This window comes from Lemur catta, chromosome 16 (assembly GCF_020740605.2).
Source record: "Lemur catta isolate mLemCat1 chromosome 16, mLemCat1.pri, whole genome shotgun sequence".
Classification (NCBI taxonomy): Eukaryota; Metazoa; Chordata; class Mammalia; order Primates; family Lemuridae; genus Lemur; species Lemur catta.
Window position 1 is genome coordinate 56,498,764 of NC_059143.1, and position 24,047 is coordinate 56,522,810.

General features: G+C 39.1%; 2 long non-coding RNA genes across 3 annotated transcripts in view; one reads left to right on the top strand and one right to left on the bottom strand.

Annotated features, from left to right (window-relative positions):
• Positions 1-840: 840 nt before the first annotated feature.
• Positions 841-24,047, top strand: part of LOC123621865 — a 31,745-nt gene continuing 8,538 nt past the window's right edge. Inside the window, exon 1 of one of the 2 annotated variants that reach the window (XR_006729295.1) lies at positions 841-939. This is a non-coding gene — a long non-coding RNA (uncharacterized LOC123621865). The remainder of the gene's footprint in view (positions 940-24,047) is intronic. The other variant, XR_006729294.1, reaches the window with a different exon arrangement.
• LOC123621866 overlaps positions 19,142-24,047 on the bottom strand; it is a 59,706-nt gene continuing 54,800 nt past the window's right edge. Inside the window, exon 7 of the long non-coding RNA XR_006729299.1 lies at positions 19,142-19,158. This is a non-coding gene — a long non-coding RNA (uncharacterized LOC123621866). The remainder of the gene's footprint in view (positions 19,159-24,047) is intronic.

Genomic DNA, 24,047 nt, shown 5'->3' on the forward strand with positions numbered 1-24,047 from the left:
ATGTACATCATAGACCTATTCAAGTACCACCTGTTTCTAAGTTCTAACTTAATCTTAGAGACCAGCAATGAAAGCTAATTGATAAATTGGATTAGATTCCCAAAATTTCTAGAACAGTCTCTTTCTGATGATTCTCAGGTATAGTGGTCCCCCCTTAAGCTGTAGGGGTTCCAAGACCCCCTGTGGACGCCTGAAACCAGGATACTATCAAACCTTACTTATACTATGATTTTTTCCTACACATACATGTTTATGATAAAGTTTAATTCATAGATTAGGCACAATAAGAGATTTACAACAATAATAATAAAATGGAAGAGTTATAACAAAATACTATAACAAAAGTTATGTGACTGTGGTCTCTCTCAAAATATCTTACTGTACTGTACTCGCCTATTTTCAGACCTCACTTGACTGCTGGTAACTGGAACTAAGTATAGGTGCACGTGCCCACTGATGACGAGAGCAAGACGTCTTAGCCAAAATGTCTTCCTTCCAAACTCCTGGGAGAAAGGACAAGAGGGAAAATATGCGAGCATTATAAAAGTATGCCTATCGCTGATACTTTCTTAAACCACAGGTGTGCGGGGTCTCCTCCCGTTAGATGTCAGATGCAGACTGACTGACTGATAGACAACCTACTTGGAACGCAAATTTGCGGTGCTCTTGCCAAATTGGCAAGGGCTGGTCCTGTTCTTGTTGAGGTGCTGCTTGCCTGTGCACGGAACGGGAGTGCAGCACCTGTCTGCAATTCCTCCTGACGACGGATTAAAAAGATGCTAGAACCAGGTGGCCGGTTTTGTGGCTGCAGAACCAGCGGCGCTGGGACCGCGGAGCCGGCTGCCCCTCAGCGCGCGTGCGGACGGAGGGCGCGTGCGGCTGCGCGGGAACGCGCTGAAGCGGCTGCGGGCAGCGCGCCGGAGCCGGGACGGAGCGGAGGTAGGAGCGGCGCGCGGGGCTCTGGCGGGCACAGCCCGGCCGGGCGGCAGGGACGGGCGGCCCGCGGGGACGCCAACCTTTCCGGCGACGGCGCCGAACTTCCTGCCTGGCCGTGGCCACCGCTCGGAGGACACACAGACAGTGCGGACGCGCTGCCAACATGGCGCCCCCCGCGCCCGCCTGGCGCCGGCTCAGGCCCCAGAGGCGCCGGGCGGCGGGAACCGGCGGCCCCGGAGGGAGGGCCGGGCGTGGCGGCGGCGGAGCCGGAGTATAATGGTGGGGAAAGCTCGGCGGCGCGGGGCGGAGGCCCGGGAGGACGGCGCGGGGCCTGGTCGGGCCGGGAAGCTGCATAGTCGCGTGATCACGTCCGCCGGGCCCCAAGCCGCCCGCCCGGCCAGGCCTCCGGCCGTGCGCGGTGGGGCCGGCGGCAGCGCGGGCCCGGCGTGTGGACGGCGGAGAGGAGAGGACGCTTCGCAGTCTCCGGGCGCCGTGGGCGGTGGGAGCCGCGGCGCAGGGTTGGGCCGAGGCCAGGCGGGGGTCCGTGCCTGTCCCGGGGGCTGCGGGCGATCCCGGGGGTGAGGCCGCCGCTGCCTCAACGGGTCCTCGCAGGCCTCCGGGACTGTCCCGTGGGGTCCGCCGCCCTCCTCCCGCCGGAGCTCTGGGGAGAAGCTGCCGGGCCGCGCTGGGACGAGGGGGCTCCTTGGGGACGGCCGGGCCGCGAACTGTCCTTTGCTCTGTCCTCCCTCGCGGTTTTCTTCAGAGCCAGGCTGTGGAGGCGCTTTGCGGTGTGTGCACAGCACCTGGTGTTTTACACGGCGTCCTGTGCGGGGTTGTATGTGGTGTGTACTCAGAGTCATGCTGTGTGTGCACGGCATCCTTGTCCTTAAGCTGTGTATGCAGTACCGAGTGTCATATAGAGTATTACACAGTACCCAATGCCATGTACAGTGTGTTCATAGTACCTAGTGTTCTGTACTGTGTGTACACACTGTCCTTGTCACGCTGTGTATGCAAGCGCTACCGGTTGTCTCATACAGTGTATACGAAGTACTTGGTGTCATATACAACAGTGTATACATAGTTCCGCATGTCATACATGGTGTGTAGGGAGTATTCTCGTCACTTATGCTGTGCATACGGTACTCAGTGTCATAAATAGAGTATATACATAGTACTTGGTATCATGGGGTATGTACATAGTACCAAGTGTCATATAACGTGTAGATGGTATCCCTGTCATGCTGAGTACGCAGTATACAATGTATCGTATATAGCATATACATAGGACTGCTGTGTATGCAGTATCTTTGTCATGCTGGGTACACAGTACTCGGTGTCATATACATTATATACATAGCATCTGGCATCACATACAATGTGTACATAGTACTTGGTGTTATATACAGTGTGTACACAGTATCCTTGTCACTTTTGCTGTGTACCCAGTTCCCATTGTCATATACGGTGTGTATGCAGGACCCACTATCCTATACATTGTATATGTAATAAGTGTTGTCATATATGGTGTGTACAGTATCCTTGTCACTTCTGCTGTGTACCCTGTGTACATAACCAGTGTTATATACAGTGTATGTGCAGCATCTGGTGTTCTATGCTGTACACATACAGTACCAGTGTGCATGCAGTACCCAGTGTCATATACAGTGTGTATGCGGTACCTGATGCTCTATGCAGTGTGTACAAGGTACCCTGCTGTCATGTACAGTATGTATGCAATACTCAGTGTCATACAGTGTGTACCTAGTACAGTACCTGGTGTCACATATAGTGTGTCTGTAGTACCTGATGTCATATTTGGTGTGTATGTAGTATCCTTGTCACATAAGCTGTGTACCCAGCACCCACTGTCAGATGCAGTGTGTACACAGTCCCCAGTGTCCTATCCTGAGTATGTAGTACCCTATGTCATACAAAGTGTAAACATTGTCCCTGGTAATAAGGATGTTTGTGAGGTTGGAAGTGATGCCCAGGTGGCCCCCTCAAGGAGCGGGCATCCTACAGGCAGGCTGGGTTTTTAGGAAGGTCCTGGGTCCTTGCTCTGCCTCACTGTGGCATTCTGCACCCCACAGTCGCTGTGTCTCATGAGGCAAGACAATTCTTAAAAATAATCTAATTTGTTTGTCCACAGGCAGAAAATTAATGTTTACTTGTTTACTTTTAAACTGAGAAGCACGGTAGTATCAGCTTACTAATAATGGAACGTTTAAACTTTTCAGATTTTGGGGTCATTGGTTCTAATTAATGGTCTGAAGTTATCAGAGAGAGAATGTTGGTTGTACTTTAAAAGTTTAAAGGTTTGAGTGCTTTCTGGTAGGCAAGGTCATATTTGTAATTCTTCTGAATGTCTGATTTGTACATGCAGGAGATAAAATATGATTTTCTGTACAGGCATATTATTTTACTTGTCTTTGACTAATTGATGCAGATTACATTACAGTCATTATTTTTGGTTGACTCATCTTTATAAGATGAACAGGATACAGAATCAGATCAGAAGATATAGTTTGTAATTATGACAGAATCAAAATATTTTTCTTATTTAAGTATGAGATTAAGAGGATTTCTGTATTTTACAATGTCTTTGTTTTCTGTAGAAATTGCTGATGTGAAAACTGAATCTCCCTTTTACATTCTCTAAATTGGGCACCTTATTTTTGCAATTACCATTTGTGAGGTATTTAAATAAGCATACATGTCCTTCCAGCTTTACAAAGAAAAATCAATTAAAATGTTAAAATTTAGCTCTTTAGTTCATACTACACATTCCTAGGATGTGGTTATGTTGGTGCTTTGAATAGATATCATCTTGCATGCTTCAGTAAATGACATATGTTTGTTTGAACTCTTACTGTTTTGTAACCCCCCCTTTTTTCTTTTTAGGGTTGCTCAGATAATGTATAATATGGGCATTCATACCCTTTGGCATACCTTAATTGAGACACTAATTGGAGCGAACTAAGAATTTTAACATTTGTAATAGAAGTATGAAATGCTGCTCTAACTTGCTTACTTAAAGCCCTAATGCTCTGATGTCAGATTGTCTTTGTCTTCCTTGTCCTTCAATTGAATTCTACACAGAGACCATCATTACATTTAAGCAAAGAGGCTGTGTCTTAAAAAAAAAAAAATGGAGAAAATAGTCTTATCCTTGATAGTTAAAAACTTTTCACTGTTTGCAAACCTTAACTTGGATTTACTATTTAATTTTTTTTACAGGGTGATAGGGGTTTTTTTGTTCGTTTGGCTTTTTTTTTTTTTTTCCTTTGTCATTAGAGGTAGCATGGCAAAATGATGAAGAGCACAGACTTTGAGACACAACAGCTCAGGTTTGAATCTCTCCTCTGTCCTTTACTAGCACAGTGACCTTGGGCAAATCACTTTAACTTGCCATGCCTTGTCTCAGTTTCCTTATAGGAAAAACAAGGGGGATAGTAATTGCAGCAAACTCATAGGGTTATTGTGAAGATTAGATGAGGTACCATTTTTAAAGCACCTGAAACAGTGCCTGGCTCATAATGAGCACAGCAAAGATAGGTAAACACAAGTTGAGCTCCTTCTTACAATACATTAATTTCAAGTTGATTTAGGAAACACAGATCCTCAACCTGTAGTCTCAATAAAGGTATTTCCGTACTGTGTTCTGATATAGGCTGTCTTGTGTTCCCAGTGACAGTCTAACCTTAAGAATTCTTTCTAAATTTATTTGTTTTTTCTTCATTCTACTAGGAGAAGGAATATGTGTAATGCATGCCCGTCACTATTTTTTAAAAGCTGCCAGTATAAAAGTTGCCTATTAGAAATGGTAGTTTTAGTATTTGGAGCTCAAGTACCATGTACCTTAGGTTTTGAAACCTCATGTGCCCAAAGCATGGATTTAAATGAAATTCATAAATAACCTAAAACCTCATTCATCATTGATTTTGACTGTTATTTCCTATGATAGAAGTTAGACAGTTTCTGTGTTTAGTTTGCTTTGTTTCTGCTTTGCTTTTCCTAGTGTGCTCTTATTATTTTTTTATAAGTCATATTAAGAATAGAAGGAAGAAGAAAATGGACTGTCACATACATAGAAGGTACTCAAGGTGGTTTATGAGTCAAATCTAATTCAGGAAAATAGTAATTAAACTAGTGTGGAAAGGGATGAGATCTGAAATTATGGTATGATATATTCACATACGATATGCCTTGTCTTATTAATTTGTATTTAACTCTCATGACATACATCTGAATCTCTGCTTTTGCACAGTAGTTATCTCAGAATGTTGGAAAATAAGCATTCCTTACACTCCTGAGGGCTTGTTTACCTGAAGCAATTTTAATGTTTTTTATCATGACTCAATCTTTGACGAATAATACAAATATCTGAAATACGCATTGTGAGAGTTCTTATTTTAACCATTAGTTTTAAATTAATATTTCCCCCCACATCTGTCACCCTGTCTGTAATTGTTTCAGGTTGTATGTTTTATATTTGTTTGAAACAGACTTTTTGAATAAAGAAAATCTTTGTCACCTCTTCATTTGATCGTCCTTAATCCCTTACCAACATTTTTACTAGGAATTTTCACAAGAAGTAAAAAGTAACTGATTTGAGTTCAGTGTCTACCTGTATCTGTCATGTAATAACTTTGAGTTAGTTACTTGCAGTACCACTGTCACATTTCAAAACAAGTATGAATCTGCTTTGGTGCAGAGACTTTGTGCAGAGGTTGCACTGCAGGTTATCAGTGTTTTGCCCCCCAGTAGTCTTGGTTTTTGAAATGTTTTGGTGTCTACAATTTTATAACACAGATGAGTTATAATGATATATATTAATATCATGTATTGTCCATCTACTGTATGTCAGCCACTGTGCAATTATTTACATACATTATCTCACTTAAAACCCTTATGTATTATCATCTTAAAAGCATAGCAGTCCTCCTTTAAGTTATGGAAGGTTCACCTTGTAGCACACCCCTCATCCCCTCCCATTGCAGGACAAACAGAAAAACACACAAGCAGAAGAGAAGTGGGTGAATCAGATGTTTTGAGAGAGAATGTGATCCATGTCACATGAAAGTTTGAGAATCCCTGGAATAAGAGGTAAATGATAGAAATGAAGATAATGGGAGGGACATAAGACTCTAAATCTAAATACTCAATAAAATAGTCTTTTTGAGTAATCACGGCTTAACTTTAATTTTTAAAACATACAGAAATGAATTATTGCTTTAAAGAAAGAGCTTATGTGTGTGTAGGTACCTGCTGTTATGTTTTTTCTGTAGGAAATTCATAAAAAGTTATTTAGTTTGTATTGTGAAAATGCTATATAAGCTTTAATATCAAAATTAGTTACAAATGGAAAGAAATAGTCTATAAAATAAAAATTATTTGGAATTTTTTTTAGTACTTGTATAATCCATTACATATTTTAGGAGGGAAATTTAGCAAATTAGATATTTAACTCAATTCAACAAATTATTTAGATATTTAGTTAATCTTTGTTTTTTGTATATTTTCTATTTCAGAGTAGTATTCTGATTTTTAACACAGGTTTCTTTTAGGGGAAATTTAGCATCTTGGAATGTATTTTCACAATTAAGGTGCAGGGTAAGATCTTTTAAATGTGTTTGATCAGATAGCAGTAGAAATACCCTTATGTGCAAACACTGAAGTAATTTATTCACACTATTAAGTCATTGGAAAGTTACGTTTGCACTGGGTATGTGGCAGATTGCACTTAAAGTTGGTAACATCAGCAATTGTCCAGAGTGTTTGCTCCATAAATGGCTAAAAGTTTGTCTTTATGTAAAATTAAAAAGAGAAATGATGAGGGTAATAGAATACTGTTGCATCAGAGTTTTAAAGGAGTCATATAGACTCTTATCTATGTGTTCTTCAGAGATGAGAGTGATATATTTCCAGATCACATTATCTTATACATTAGTTGGAAAATGTGTTGCTGAAAACTTGTACACAAAGTTTTATTTTTTAAACTGAATAATAAGTATAGTAGCTAAGCTAGTTTTATTTTAAATAAATGCTTTTATAGTTCAAGTTGCTTCATAATTAAATCTTTCATAAAATCACATTAAAAATTGCATTTTTGTACAAGTAGAATATATGCAATTTTAATGTCTTAACTTCATTTATTAATACATTGTTATTTATTGGAACTCTGCTATGTGCCATACACTTGCTAGGTGCTGAGGTGAACAAGATAAGAGAGTTCTTGCCATTACAGAGTTTATAGTTCAGAGTAACACAATTACTGAAGGAAGCACAATAAAGTGTAACAAAAGAGAGTAAGTGCAGGGTACTGTGGAACAGAATCTGAAGTAAGATACATTGTATTTGAGTTAAGATTATTTGTGAGGTGTTACCACTGATGACTTAAAATTTATTCTAATTTGTAACTTTGAGATTTTACCGTATTAACCACCTGCGGGTTTTTTTTTTTTTTTTTTTTTTTTTTTTTTTTGAGACAGAGTCTCACTCTGTTGCCCGGGCTAGAGTGAGTGCCCTGGCGTCAGCCTAGCTCACAGCAACCTCAAACTCCTGGGCTTAAGCGATCCTACTGCCTCAGCCTCCCGAGTAGCTGGGACTACAGGCATGCGCCACCATGCCCGGCTAAATTTTTATATATATATTTTTAGTTGGCCAGATAATTTCTTTCAATTTTTAGTAGAGACGGGGGTCTCACTCTTGCTCAGGCTGGTCTCGAACTCCTGACCTTGAGCAATCCACCCGCCTCGGCCTCCAAGAGGGCTAGGATTACAGGCGTGAGCCACTGTGCCCGGCCCACCTGCGGGTTTTTAAAAGCAACTTTCTTTCTTTCTTTCTTTCTTTTTTTTTTTTTTTGAGACAGAGTGTCACTCTGTTGCCCTGGCTACAGTGTTCTGGCATCAGCCTGGCTCACAGCAACCTCAAACTCCTGGGCTCAAGCAAACCTACTGCTTTAGCCTCCCAAGGAGGTGGGGCTACAGGCATGTGCCACCATGCCCAGCTAATTTTTTCTATATATTTTTAGTTATCCAGATCATTTCTTTCTATTTTTAGTAGATCCGGGGTCTCGCTCTTGCTCAGGGTGGTCTCGAACTCCTGACCTCTAGCAGTCCATCTATCTCAGCCTCCCAGAGTGCTAGGATTACAGGCATGAGCCACCACTCCAAGCCTAAAAGCAACTTTCTTATGTTAATTTTTTACAGTACTCTGTTAAAAAGTAGACCTGTATTAAATATCAAACATATGTTCTCCAGATATTATCTGAGCATTTAAGTGAAACATAGACCCATTTAAAAGTTTTAGTGCTTTTTTTTCCAGTTTGGTCAGCTTGTATGTTAAATAAATTTAAAATATAATTCAAAGAATGTAGGATCTTCTTTCTTAGTTTAAGCATTTATCATATGGACATAAAAGCAAGATATACAAATATTTTTCAATGGATTTCTGTTGAGAGTTTGTCACATTCTCATAAGTGGAATTAAAAATACTATTTAAAAAAATTCAGTTAGATACGATGGTTTATAGCAAGAGAATCTGACTTATATACATTTTAATTTGACCATGCACATTAGATCACTTTGCAAGTCCACTTTGCAAGCAGTTTCTAGCAAGCTAAGTTTTATCACAAACAGTGCCTGTGGCACTACGGTCTTTTTTTAAAGATGTCCATCATTGAGCATCTTCCATACTAGGCAATGTATATTTTCCATTTAGTCTTCACAACAGCATCATGAAGGGAATGTTGTTACAACGATTTTACAATAAGGGAAGAGACACAGTTAAATTGCTGGCACCCAAGTTCACACAGAGATAATCAAATTGGTTTCAATCCATGTGTATGATGACTACCAAACCTGTAGTATGTTATGCTACTCTGTCTCCCTAAAACCCATCAACCTCTTGGGTCTTTGTACTGATATGCCTTCATCTTCCCAATGTATCTTTATAAGTCTGCAAAAGTATGTAATATTAACAAAATGTAAAAACTATGCTCATTCTACCTACAGAAGCAGAAGGTGGAAAGGCAGGGATATTAGGAAACTCCTGATAATCAAAACATTCCTCACATAAAATTCTGGTTAATTCCAGTTTCACTGGTGATGATAGCTGGCAATCTAAGAACAAGTGTGGGTAATTGGCTCATTTTCTTGCTGTCACTATGGTAGCTCATGTTATAAAGATAACTTGAGGCAGGAGCAGTGGAGGTGGGGAGACCTATGATCTTTATTTTAATACTTATGTAATGGAGAAAAATGTTTGAAAACACTTGGAATTAACTCCAACATTAAAGCATTCTTGTCTTCAAAGGGGAAGTCATTGTCTTGAGGAATCTTTTAACATGCCTTCTACTGGATAAGTTCAATTTAGATTGAAATAGCTAATTTCTTGAAAGCTGTGGTAAATGCTAAGGCTTCAGAATTCCATTAGGTGTGCACTGTCATCTAAAATAAAATACCCTTTCATGAGAAGCATGTGGTGAAGAGAGTAACAGACCAAGTGAGTTATAGCATCCACAGATCCAGAGCATCCTGACAGCCATCAATAGCAATGTTCCAGTGGGTTATTAAATGATTTTCTCATATTTGATAGCTATGGAAAGATTTTTAAAAAGAAATTTTTTAACAAAGGCTAAGTATAGAGAAGCTCTCTGAACTTGAAAGCTATTATGAATTTTTTACTTTTCTCTTTTTGTAGATTCTTGATTTACTTGCTTATTGTTTGTTTTTCGTATCTCAAAAGTGCATCTGAAAAATGCTGTTTGAGAGAGCAAGTCCTTAATTTTCAAATGAATTTTGACATGGGGCTCTTCCCCAATTAATATAAAATATGCCCGTTTTAACTTTCCAGTCAAAAAATAAGAATAATTTATTTGGGGTTTCCATTGATGGCAAATTTAATAGGTTTTGGGAGGAGGTGTATTTACCATTAGAGATGTTGTCTTTTTAAATTATAGACAATATAAAGTCTAAAGTAATTTTTTTCTACTGTACTTATAATTTATCATTTCTCTTATATGTTTGGAAATACCAAGTTTAATATCACTTAATATCAACATACCTGAAATGTTTCTTTTGAAATACCTACTTATTTACCACTCTTCACATATATGTTCTACACAATCTTAAGAAGCCTCTTACTTGTGATTAATATTCATGTTGGTTTGTTTCAGGCAAGAAACTGCCATTTCAATCATTTGAAACTTAAATTTTATTTTTTTTAAGGACTATTCAAATAAAATTAGTTTTAGTCCTAGTTACTTTGTTTTTTTTTTTGTTTTTTTTTTTTTTTTTTTTGAGACAGAGTCTCACTTTGTTGCCCAGGCTAGAGTGAGTGCCCTGGCGTCAGCCTAGCTCACAGCAACCTCAAACTCCTGGGCTTAAGCGATCCTACTGCCTCAGCCTCCTGAGTAGCTGGGGCTACAGGCATGTGCCACCATGCCAGGCTAATTTTTTTTCTATATATATTTTTAGTTGTCCAGATAATTTTTATTTCTATTTTTAGTAGAGACGAGGTCTCACTCAGGCTGGTCTCGAACTCCTGACCTTGAACAATCCACCCTCCTCGGCCTCCCAGAGGCCTAGGATTACAGGTGTGAGCCACCACGCCCGGCCAGTCCCAGTTACTTTCAAGTGACTTAAAAGCCAAATGACCAGCACTCTAACATAAAGTTAGACTTTCTCTTGGTTCATCTGCATTTTCAGACAAATGCTGATTAAAAATGTACTATTGTAAGCCTTAGTTACAGTAGTATTTGTACCGTATTGTTTTAAATGAATTCTTTGGGATTTTAGGTGACAGTGCTACACAAGTCACATTAGGAAGAAACAATATTTAGCATGCTGGTTCTCAATCATGACTGAGCATCTAAATTGCTTTTTAAATTTTGTTTTATAAAAACATTAAACCAGAATCTCTGGGGATGGATCTAAGCTCTAAGTTTTAAAAGTTACACTTTTTTAAATGTTTACATTTCAAATTTTTTATTTTTCTAAGTGGTATTCATGCTTTCTTTTTAAATATTTCTTTTTGGAATAGATTATAGAAAATGGTGTACCCTGGGACCTTTAGCTCTAAATCTCAGAAATTCTCTTTCAAGAATCAGATCAATTAAGTTTCCTAGGGAAAAAAAGACGATAATCAAAACAACCTGGGGGGAAAAAACACAACCTGAAAAATAAGTGCATCCTGGAAGAAAGCCTTAAGTCTTTTCAGGTTCCTCGGAAATGCTACTGTGTTGCTAGGTAAGATGGATAGCAAAAGTATCATTGACTGATGTTCCCTGATGGGCTCAGATATAGCTATAATCACAGGTAAATACGTACCATATCTTGAGGTAGGTAATATTCAGGAGATAGGCTGACATCCAGTTTGAATGTCTGGGCATTCCAGTAATTGGACTGAAAAGCAGCAGTGTGGTGTTCCTGCCCCTTCTGCCCTCAGTGCTCTGGATTCCTCATAATCCTGTACGAAAATCAGAAAAGCTTGAAAGCCTTTCCCTAGGGCAGTCAGACCAGCCGTCTTGGGGTCACATCTGCAGTCCATGATGAGACAACCTCAGAAAGTTTTCCAGGCTCTGCCCTGCTCTCTGGCTAGCCCCCTCTTTTCCCTGGCATTTGTCTGGGTTTCAGATGATTCTTCCTGTCCCTTCAGATTGGGGGTGGCATTTCCACCTACAGGTGGTTCAGTGGGTATGGCCATACAGAGGAGGAGACTCAAAGTCTTTCAGCTGAGCTCTAGAAGATTACTTACTTCCTTTGCCCTGGGAAGAAGTCCTTGAGCTGCAAGACTTACTGTGGCTTCAGCCACTACTGGACAATATCTGTGTTCACTCCTCACTAACTGTATTTCTCATACAAGCATTTTGAGGCTTCAGAGTGATCCTAGGACCTAGACAGTTGTGATAATTTCCACAGGTTTCTTTAATTCCTCTTTAATATAGGTTCATAATTCTCCACCAGTTTCACAAAGTCAAGGTGCATGGCAGATGGGTTTTAAAGGAGGAGGGACATCTGGGAAGTGACAGGGAAGCCTCCCTGGGCTGGCACTGTTGACAGGGTGTTCAGCAGAGTCTGGTCCATGTTCTTTATTTGCTTCTCCCACTGCATGACATGGCCCTTCCCCAGGTGGCTGGATTCCCAGTGGTGTTAGTGTTCTGTCTTCTCAGTTTTTATAAAATTTGATCTTGAACAGAGTAGAAAATGTTAGGTGGCTATACTATTGTGAGTCAGTATTCTTAAGTAGGTACCATTTCATAGAATTATCCTAAATATTGTAAATAATAGGAAAGCAAAAGAATCTGAAGTATTAATCATAGAAAATAATTGGCTTTGAAAAATCTGAATTCTCTGAAAAAAGGCTAAACTGAAAATTGGCCACTTCAGTCTCTGGTCTCTGTCTCTGCAACTCAGTCCTCAGACTCCTTTTGGATTCTCTGTGCCTGCACTGTGGCCTGAGAACTGCTTCAAGGCAGTAAACTGGTTATTATTTTAAAAATATAGTTTACATTTGGAAGAGCAACACACTAGTAAAGTATAACTAAATATATTCAGTTACCTTACATTTTAAATATTTGTACTCTACATTCTGGGTATGTTTTAGTGTATATGGGGATGGATTTTATACTTTATCAAGCCTTACCCTTTAACTAGACATTATATCACTTAGGAGAATGGCACTTTATTGTGAGAAAGGACAAAAGCTGAAACAGTCTAATGACGTGCATTGTTTTCACTCTTTCACTTCCTTTTTTATGGAACCCTGCTCCTTAGGTGATGTAATGGTCACTAGTTACCTTGCCCATCCTATCTTCAAAGATAGTGAAGGGGAAATTTGAGAAATGTCATTGTGAGTGAAGGAAATAGTTTGCCAGAATTCACCCAAAGTTAGCCTGAAAGTGTTACATGACTGGCCCAGCACCATCCTGGCAGGTTTGAGTGATTAGCCATGCCTCAGGCTGTGGCCTGGGTCTTGGCAATTTCAGGAAAATAATTTAGATTTAAAATACATGGCACATGTTAATGAACTATTGTAGCACAAAAGGCTTATATAATTCTCTCTACTTTTGTGCTTGAAAAATGTCCATAACAGATACTTTTAAAAGTTAATGGTAACAGTAACAATGATGAAAACTTTCCTAGAGGGTGGGGGAAAGTCGCAAAGGAAGGGGAGACACATGGAAAAATCAGGAATCATTGAAAATTCTTTGTAAATTGATAATTTTAAATAGAAGCTACAAAAATAATCCTCTGCTCACTCCCCACTTGAACAAAGTGACATGTAAATTGGCTCCAGTGACTTTTTTCTTTAAATATACAGTTCAGTGGTTTCTAGTATATTTACAAGGTTTTGCAGCTGTTACTAGTATCTGATTTTAGAACATTTTCACTGCCCCCAAAAGAAACCCCAGATGCAATATCAGTCGTCTCCCATTCTCTTCTCACCCCAGCCCCTGGCACTCACTATTCTACTATTTGTCTCTGGATTTGTCTATTCTGGACATTTTATATGTGTGAAATCATATAATATATGGCCTTTTGTGTCTGGTTTCTTTTACTTAGAACGTTTTCAAGGTTCATCCATGTTGTAGCATGTATCACTATTTCATTCCTTTTTATGGCCGAATAATGTTTCATTGTGTCAATAATATTCCATCTGATGTAACACATTTTGTTTATCCATTCATCAGTTGATGGACATTTGAGTTTTTCCCACTTTTTGGCTATTATGAATAATAATGCTATGAATATACATGTACCTGTTTCTGTGTGGACATATATTTTCAGTTCTTTTGGGCATATATATAGAAGTGGAATTGCTGTGGTCACGTGTCAACTCTGTTTTCTTTTTGAGGAACTGCTGAACTGCTTTTGAAAGCAGCTGTACCATTTTACATTCCTACCAGCAATGTATGAGAATACCAGTTTCTCCTCATCTTTGTCAGCACTTGTTATTGTCCGGATTTCCTGACTATAGCTACCCTGGTGGTTGGGAATGGCATCTCATTGTGATTTTCATTTGCATTTCTCTAATGACTAATGATGTTGAGCATCCTTGTGCTTATTGGCTGTTTGTTGATCTTCTTTGAATAAATGTCTGTTCACATCGTTTGTCCATGTTTTAGTTGGGTTGTCTTTATATTGAATTGTAAAAACCTTTTATGTGTTTTGAGTAGAAGTCTTTTATCAGATGTAGGATTTGCAGGTCTTTTTGACCATTCTTTGGCTGTCACTTTCTTGATGGTGTCCTTTGAAGCACAAAAGTTTTTAATATTGACGTAGCCCATTTTATCCATTAAATTTTTTCTTTGGTTGCCTTTTGACATGATATGATCTCTTTTTTCTAGTTTGTTTGCATTCCACTGTGTAGATGCCTTGCACTGTATTCCACCAGTTCCTTGTGGATTTACTATTACAAATACTGCCATAAGACATGAATGTGTATGTATATCATTTTGTGATTTTGCCAGTGGGATTGCTGGGTCAAAGAGAAAATGCATATGTAATTTTGGTGGTTATTGCCACATTCCCCTCCATAAACATTGGGACATTTTCTGTTCCCACCACTGCTATATGAGAATCCCTGTTTATAGTTTTGCTAGTCTGATAGGTATTAAATAGAAATGCTATATTAGATGTAGTTTAGAAATTGGTCTTCTCTAAGAGAAATTGTCTTTCCATAACTTGACCTTTTGTGTTGTGTTTTCTGTTTGTATCTTTTGCTCATTTTTTTCATTGGGTTTTTGGGGCTTTTTCTGAAATTTTAGAAGTTTCTTTCTTTCTTTTTTTTTTTTTTAACATACCAAGGATACTAACCCTTAATTCATAATTTAACTTGCAAAAATTTCTTTTACTTTTACCTATCCCATTTGTCATGCATATTTTTGCGTTGTTTATGGTGTATTTTGGACATGTAAAAGGTTTTAATTTTGCTTGTTTGTTTTTAGGTTTTGTGGGGTTTTTTTGTGTTTTTGTGTGTATGTGGTGGTAGTCCCATTTTTCAGCCTTTCACTTGCTTTGTTTCTGGATTTTGAGTCATAGGAAAGGGTGAAGCAGGAGGATCTCTTGAGGTCAGGAGTTTAAGACCAGCCTCAGCCACATAGCAAGACCCTGTCTCTATAAAAAATAGAAAAATTATCTGGGTGGGGTGGCATGTGCCTGTAGTCTAAGCTACTTAACAGGCTAAGGCAGAAGGATGGCTTGAGCCCAGGAGTTTGAGGTTGCAGTGAGCTATGATGATGTCGCTACACTCTAGCTCAGGAAAGAGTGCAAGACCCTGTCTCCAAAAAAAAAAAAAAAACTGAGTCTGTCTTCTCAAGCCCTGCTACTGCTTTATCAATTAAATTTATTAAATCCTTTGTTGTCATTTAAATGATGTTCACTGTGTCTTCACCAGGAGTAGATTCTATTTCAAGAAACCACTTTCTTTGCTCATTCATAAGAAGCAACTTCTCATGTGTTAAAGTTTTATCCTATGATTGTGGCAATTGAGTCACATCTTCATCTTCCACTTCTGTTTTTTTTTTTTAATTTAAAAGGCATTCTCCATGATTTTCTAGCTTCCAGGTTGCTACTGAGAAATCTGATACCAGTTTGTTTTATGACCTCTCCTGTCACCCACCCTGCGGAGCCTTTCACCTCCTCTTCGTACCACCAGTGTTTGACTTTCCAGGTGGATGTGCTTTGCGCTTCCTTCCATTCATATGCTGGGCATTTCATGGTCTTTGTCCATTTGCAGATGCCTATTTTTCATTGGCAGGTACTTTTCTTGAATAATTTTTCCCGTTTTCATTCTGTAACTCTTGTTATTCAGATATTGTATCGCAAAGTTTTTTTCTCTTATCTCCTATTTGTGTATTTCTTGTCTTTTGTTTCTACTTTGTGCAAGATTGCCTCAATTTTATTTTCTAACCCTTTTACTGAATTTGTTTATCATATTTAAAGTTTTTTGAATATTTCTATTTAGAGTATCGTATTTATGGTTTATACGTGCGATTCCATTTCTTACTTTTCCATGATATCAATTATATGTATTCTGTTTGCTCCATATGGCCTCTTTCTCTCTTTTGTGGAGAAGCTGGTCTCAAATGTCTGGTGATTCCTGGCTGTCTGTTTGTATTTATGAGTGAGACATTGGGAAGCTAGTTGGACATTCTTTGTGTGGGTTTTACTGTTGGGATGTCAGGTGGTCAGATGGCTTTTTCTTTAGGTTCCTTCAAATGTCAGTGTCTGAAAATTCTTTCTCTGGGATCATTTAATTTCTCCAGAAAGGTACTGTTTGGTCTCTTGTCTGCGCCTGAGATCAGGCAACTGGAATTTGGTGGTAGAAAGGGACTTTACCTGTTCATGATTCATTAGGTAGCTTTTCCCTTAAAAGCCCCCCGATGCCCATCCCACCCACTCCAGCTTAAAATCCCCACCTTGCTCACCTATCGAAATGGTATGAAGCCCAAGCTGCCCACAGTCTGCCTTCAATCCTGCGTGGCCTGATCTGAGTACAGTTCTCCACCTCCTTCATACTGATTCTCCTTATTCGCCACACTCCCTCCGCTGTCCTTTCTCAGTTATGTCTTTGCATGTGTTTTCCCCTTGGTGTGTCTAGCTCTTTTTCATCATTTAAGTTTTACTTCATTTATGATCTCCCTAACTTTCTATGATAGGCAGGATTGGTTAGGTTGTGCTCTGAAACAAGCAACCTCAAACCTCAGTGGTTCAAAAAATGGGTCATGCTCATTCTACCCATCCATCATGGGTTAGTGGGAGCTCTGCCTTGAATGGTCCTCATTCTGGTAGGAGGCTGACAGCAGCCACCATTGGGGCATTGCCATTGCCCGTGGTATATAGAAAAAGCGTAGCAAATCAGAGTAAGATTCATGAATCTTCAAATGCCAAGTGTCATAAATCACTTTTTTAGGGTTGTGGGGAAGTGTGACAACCCAAATAGGTGGCCAGGCAAAGATCTCAATCAGTGGAGGGTTACGAAGCCAAAGTTCAAGGACAAACCACAGAAGCACCTGTGCTATCTGAAGAGGGATTTGGAAACTCAGTATTTAAAGAGTGAGGGCATATAGAAAGAAAAAAGGGGAGAGGGTGGGCCATGATGCAAATGGTGACATTCTTGTGTTAGTGCCAGGAAATCTTCATTTTACACAAGATTAGGTAAATGTTTGAAGAGAAAAGGGAGTAAAGGAAGAATCAGTTATGCAGATGTCCCTGGGTAGCTGGAAGAAAGAATGGTCTTGTCTCTGTTCTGCACTTGGGAAGATAAACTTGTAATCCACATTATTAGTGTGGAATCAAAGTGGACTTTAGTTTTAGGAGCTAGAGTTAGCCTGCAGACCTGGAAGTTACAATTTGCATGTCCTCATTGATGGGAGGCCAGCAAACAGTGTCCTTATGGATGATCTGTGGGAACTGTCCATGTAGATGCCTGAAGCCTTTTACCTTTCTGTGGCAATCTGGCTAGTAGTGTTAGTAACAGCTGTTCATTTGCAAGAGGGCGTTGCATGACTCAGCATCTGGGCTTGACCTTCCCTTTTGGCATAAGGAGTTGGAGGGTCCTGAGGTTTTGATTTTCCTTTACAAGTGCAATACTGCTGTTGCTTAGGACAACTAGAAGTATTTAGTGAACAACACTGATGACCACCACAGCAACCTTGACCACCCAATCTAAAGTGGCACTCCCCATTGCCTGCTGTTTTTTTCCTTTTCTTTTCTTTTTTTCACAGGACTTGTCACTATCTGAAATCATCTTTTTGTTTTCACATTTATTGTCTGTTCCCCCAATAGCCTCAAATATTAACACTAAGCCATATAAGTATAGGAACCTTTCTGAATCATTCACCACTATATCCTGAGTACCTAGAGCAGTGCTTAGCAAATAGTAGGTGCTCAAAAACATTGGATGAATGATTCTAGGTTAATTTTTGAAATAAGCAAAATTTTACACTTCCCACTAACGGGAATACGCACTTTAATAGAACTGGGCCCTTTTCCTATTTTCTTTAATGTCCATTAAACAAAATTAGGTGTGCTTTTGATATGAATTGCTATAGACAACTGAGAGTAATTTTCTTTGATAGTAATAGAGTTATTTTTTAAGTATTCAAAAACATTTTAGGAAAAGTCTTTAGAAATGACCATCATTAATCAATACAAACCAGAAAGTTATCGCAAAAATACAATGTATTATGCTTATAATTCCATAAACTTCCAATTGCAGTATTGATTTAGATCACTGGCAAAAAACTTCGCTGGCCCAACAACGTGGAGTGCAAAATGATGCAAAATTAGTAGTGTTGTCTAACAGCAAATATTTTCAGCTCTTAGCTATATTTTTATGAGAATACTTGTTTATCTTTGCTGAATAGGGAGATATTTATGTTATATTTAATCATAATTTTACGTGACAAGATGTAAAAAAAAAAACACCTTTTAACTTCCTTCTAGTTCTTTCTGTCCCTGCAGAAATGAATAGTCACTAATAATTATTACTCCCTTTTGCTTGTAAATGACATTCTTCCTTATGAAAGAGTTTTTCCTTCCTGTGAATAAAGAATTTTTTACATTTTGAAATTTTAACTTTATATACTTATAGGCTGCTTTCTATTAGAAGTGTAAAATATTAGAGTTTTTAATGGAGGAAGTTTGTAACTTAATATTTGTTAGGTTTGGACACATAACCCACTTTGGATAAAACCAAAATAATTTATAGCAAGTAGAGAAACTAACAGCCTAGGTTTCATAATGTAGTTCTAAAATTTTTAGATTAACGTGATATACTCATCTTTTTAATGTAGTAAATTGTTGATAAGCTATTACAACTCAAATCTCTTCCATAATTTATGATTTTTTGTAGACTTCCATTTTTATGGAGAAATGTGTAGACAGCAAAACTGCTTTAGGTCATTTTTGTATGTGATAGTGTTTTTGACATGTTCAGAATGCAAAAATTTGGCTCACACCTGTAATCTTTGCACTCTGGGAGGCTGAGGTGGGAGAATTGTTTGAGGCCAGGAGTTCAAGACCATCCTGAGAAAGAGCGAGATCCTGTCTCTACAAAAAATAGAAAAATTAGCCAGGTGTAGTGGTACACGCCTGTAGTCCCAGCGACTCAGGAGGCTGGGGCAGGAGAATCGCTGGAGGCCAGTAGTCTGAGGTTGCAGTGGGCTGTGATGACACCACAGTACACTGGCCCAGGCCACATAGTGAGACTCTGTTTCAAAAAAAAAGAAAGAAAGCAAAAATTTGAATTATGCAATCTGCAGCCAAAATTTCTGTTTATATGGATTTATTTGCTTCCCCAGGATACAGTGTTGTACAGTGTTTTGGAATTATTAAATTCAGACTTTTCCATGTTAAGCTTGGATCCCATGCTGAATGGTGTAGGGTCTCTGTCCCACAGAATGTAAAGAAAGTGTCAAAACAAACTAACTCTTATGGGAACTGTGCTGTGCTCTGGCAGGTACAGTGCAGGTTGTATAGGTACATAGGACATTTTTATGCATCAAATACTTGAGGCTAACAGAGAAGCCCTTTATAGTTCCCCACTCTTTATGATTAAGCAGGAGAAAATTGAATACTTTCTTTTCACTATTCTTTTATATTGATTTCAATAATTTTATGGCGTATTCCTGAATTTCTATTTAGGAGAAGATAATTATTTTCCTTAGGATTCTTTAGATTTATAAATATTAATAAATTTTTTCAAATATGGCCAAAGTTATTAATTTGCATGTGATATACTTTTTTTGTTCTTATTAAAAACTATGTTTTCTCTGGCTTGAATTTGATCTTCTGGCTTTAAAAAAAGTTTATGTATGTCTTTTCTCTCTTATATAGTCAACCTCATCCTCTCAACTGAATCTTTTTACAGGATCTCAAGCATTTTGAAGCCTTTAGTATTTGAAATGAATCCTTTGTTGAAACATGATTAACTGAATGTGCATTCTTTCCTGAAACCCTATTGAAATGAGTGTTGGTGTGTGTGTGTGTGTGTGTGTGTGTGTGTGTGTGTGTGTGTGTGTGTGTGTGAATCCATATATAGAGACAAAAAGAATGAGCTAGAATAGAGTGTAGAAAAGATGACATTTTGGAAACTGGAAAGAAGGTGGTGGAAGTGTCTTTTGATTTAGCAGGAAAGGTAAGTGCCTGAGAGGGAAGGTCAAGGAACATGCCAGTTTGAGCCTCAAAACCATGGAAATCTCAAGAATTAGAGGCACCAGGTCCCTCTGGGGGTGGGGAAGTGAAAGGGCTGAGAATGGGGTGATTTCTCCCAGTCTGTAGTAGTTACATGCGCAGAGTCCTTCCCTAGCACCTGCAGCCAGCTCGCTACCTTTTTCTATACTGCAAAAGCCTTGAGGTGTGTTTTCTGAAAAGGGCAAATGAGAACAGTTCTCATTTACACTGTCTTGAAAGTGGGTGATGCCCTTCTAGAAACAGGGGTACTAGGAAACAGTCTAGACTTCTACTTCTGGCCATGGCAGAGCAACTGCTAATGGACTTACATTCCCACCATCCATGATGAAACTGGGTAAAATACACGAGGCTATTGTTTACCGGCACTGGGCAATAGACAGTATAAGACTGCAGTCCCGAGAGGAAGTAAATAGAGGAGATGAGCCCACAGTTGCCCTGCTCTGTGTCTGGGGAAATGTCTTGACTGGGTCTTGGGGCACTGGAGATGCGATAAGAGTTCAGAGCAGTTGTGAGTGTCAGCACGTTGTCCTGGTAGTTAAAACAGTGAATGCTGGGCCGGGCGTGGTGGCTCACACCTGTAATCCCAGCCCTCTGGGAGGCCGAGGCAGGTGGATCACTCAAGGTCAGGAGTTCGAGACCGGCCTGAGCAAGAGCGAGACCCCCATCTCTACTAAAAATAGAAATAAATGATCTGGCCAACTAAAAATATATATATATAAATTAGCTGGGCATGGTGGTGCATGCCTGTAGTCCCAGCTGCTCGGGAGGCTGAGGCAGTAGGATCGCTTAAGCCCAGGAGTTTGAGGTTGCTGTGAGCTAGGCTGACGCCAGGGCACTCACTCTAGCCCGGGCAACAAAGCGAGACTCTGTCAATAAATAAATAAATAAATAAATAAATGATAAATAAAAACAGTGAATGCTGGTTTAATTAGAAAGTCGGGTATGACTTTATTGAGAAGATAAGAGGAAGGATAGTGTATGTGCATTTTTGTTGGGGGTGGGTGTATGTGGAAGAGATTAATTGACTTGAGGTAGGACGTCAGTAGGTAAGGGTAGGGCTTATAAATACAGAGGTAAGTACCAAAAAACAAAACTAAAATAGAGGGCAGGGATTGCTGTAGGGTAGCAGCAATAGAGGTACAGGGTTTGGGATTGTTTGATTTTTGAAAAATCATACGTACGTATTTGAATTAAAATGAGGATAAAATTTGCATAACCATAGACCTTCCTGTGCCTTCTCATCTCTTTCCAGGTCCTTTCCCATCTGCCTCCTCCCTTTGTTCAGCCTGTCTTCTGGGAAGAGCTCTATTTCTGTTTCAGTTTCGCCACCTGTCACTCACTCCTTCACCCACCCTGATCCGATTTGGAACAATATTATTTCAACAAAATAATATTACTCTTGCTAAAGTCACCAGTGACCAACAGTTTGCTAAATCTAGTGGACTTTTCAGTTCCTTTTGCTTTTTGACTTTTCAGTGATACTCTGCACTTTTTGAAACCCTATCTTCACTGGATTTCTATAGGATAGCTCTCCTGGATTTCCTCTTAGTTCTTGGGGCCTAGGTCTCTTTCTGCCATATTCTATCCTAGGGAAGTCAAATCTGCAGTTATGGTTTTGGTTACTATTCTTGGGTGTCTCACAGATCTTCAGCATGTGCTCTCCTGAACTCCCCAGGTGTATCTCCACATAGCTGCTTGGCATCTTCCCTTGGATTTCTAAAAGGCGTCTGAACTTGGTCTGCCCCAAACTGAACTCAGCACACACACGCACACACCACTGCCTTCTGCAAACTTAGTCTTCATCCCACAGTCCTTACTTCAGTACCCCGTGTAAGCCAGAAATGGAAGCTTTGTCCTTGAGACTTGCCTCTCCCTCGTTCCCCGTCCAAAATTAAGTCCTGGTGATGTTTTCTCTAGGCTTTTTTTTTTTTTTTTGTAAGGCAAGCATGGAAATGAGGTTTATTGAGGAGAGAAAGATAGGATTATAGGGCAAGAGCAAGATACAGGTTTACAGAGTGTGATACGTATGCCACAGATGACGACCAGACCCATTGTCACAGCAGAAAAAGAGAGCTAGGCTTTTTTTTGCTTGACTTGTTTTATGACGAAATAAAATAAAAACCTTATATGAGTTAACTCCAGAAGAACTCTCTGATACATAATCCTCTTGGGATCATTGTACTTTATTCTTGATCCTAACATAAAAATATATGAAGAAAAGACCTCTTAGGACTTTTCTGGCCCCCCATGGCTCTTTAACAGTAAAATTTAGTATGTAATTAAAAAATAGCATCCAAGATTCATAGGTCTTAATATATTTAGTAACTCTTATCTATTTATCTTTATAAATTCTCTTCCTTTGTGCATGACTTATTTCTTATTAGCTTCATGCTCTTATTTTATACTGATCTTGAATTAAATTGCTGAAGGGGATGTTACAATAGGGTTATTAAAAATATTTCAGAACTGTTAAAGTGGAAATAATTAAACTCTTCAAAACAGTTTCAAGAACAGTACAAAGATATCCTGTGTTCCCTCAGCCTGATTTCCCAGTTGTTAGAAATTTACCATATCTGCCTTATCACTCTCTCTTTCTCTGTAGATACAAGTAATTTTTTTTGGAACCATTTGACAGTAAGTCACAGATATGATGTCACAGGACCCCTCAATACTTCAATGTCTGTTTCCTAAAAAATAGAGACACTTTTCTACATGAATCACATTATACCCATCAAAATCAGGAAATTAATATAATAGCACATTCTAATCCACAAACCTCATTCAAATTTTACTGATTTTCTCCAATAAAGTCTTTTATAGATCCAGGATCCAATATAGGATCACATGTTGCATTTAACTGTCATGTCTCATTAGTTTCCTTCTATCTTGAACAGTTCTGAGTCTCTCCTTCCTTTCATGACCTTGATATTTTGGAGAGGACAGGCCAATTACTTTGCAGAATGTCTATCAGTATGTGTTTGCCTGATGTTTCCTCATGACTGGATTTAGGACATGCATTTTGAAAGGCAGCTGTGCTCACCACTATACCACCAATGTACTCAGGACATACATTTTTGGCAGGAATACCACAGAAGTGATGCTGTGTTCTTCTCAATGCATCCTATCAGAAGGCACATGATGTTGATTTGTCCCATTGCTGATGACATTTACTTTTATCATTTGGTAAGATGATATCTGCCACACTTTGCAATGGAAAGTTAATGAATAAATATTGTCTGGAGATATTTTGAGACTATGTAAAAATCCTGTTCCTGATCACACTTTCACCCATTTATATTAGTATCCAGTTTTACTCTTTGACCAAAACAATTATTATAAGGGTTACCAAATGGTAATCATCCCTTCCATCATCGTTCTACATTTATTAGTTGACCTTGTATTGTAAGGGAAAGCTTTCCTGCCTCTGTATCCACCCCCCATTTATTTATTAATTGATATCAGTATGGGCTCCTAGGTTCCTATTTTATTCAATGGGTTATAGACAATTGCTCTCATTATATCATTTCTTTGATGTTCAAATTGTCCCAGATTTAGCCAGTGGGAGCCCCTTGGTTAGCTCCAGTGTCATTTTGACATATCTCCATGATCTTTTGGGAATTTCCATACTTTATGGCACATGATGTTCTAGGCTTATTCAATACTTTCCCTGCCTGAGCCCTGAAATTAGCCATTTCTCTGGTTCCTTTTGAGGAGAATAGTATTTAGAAACCAAAGTCTGGATGTCTGGCATGCTCATTGCTGCTGGTATACTCATCTTTGTGTTTATGTGTATATGTATGTATGTGTGTGCATGTATACAAACATATACATTTGTCCCTTGTTCCTTAGTGGGGGATTCAGTCCAGGACCTCCTATAGGTACCAAAATCCATGGATGCTCAAGTCC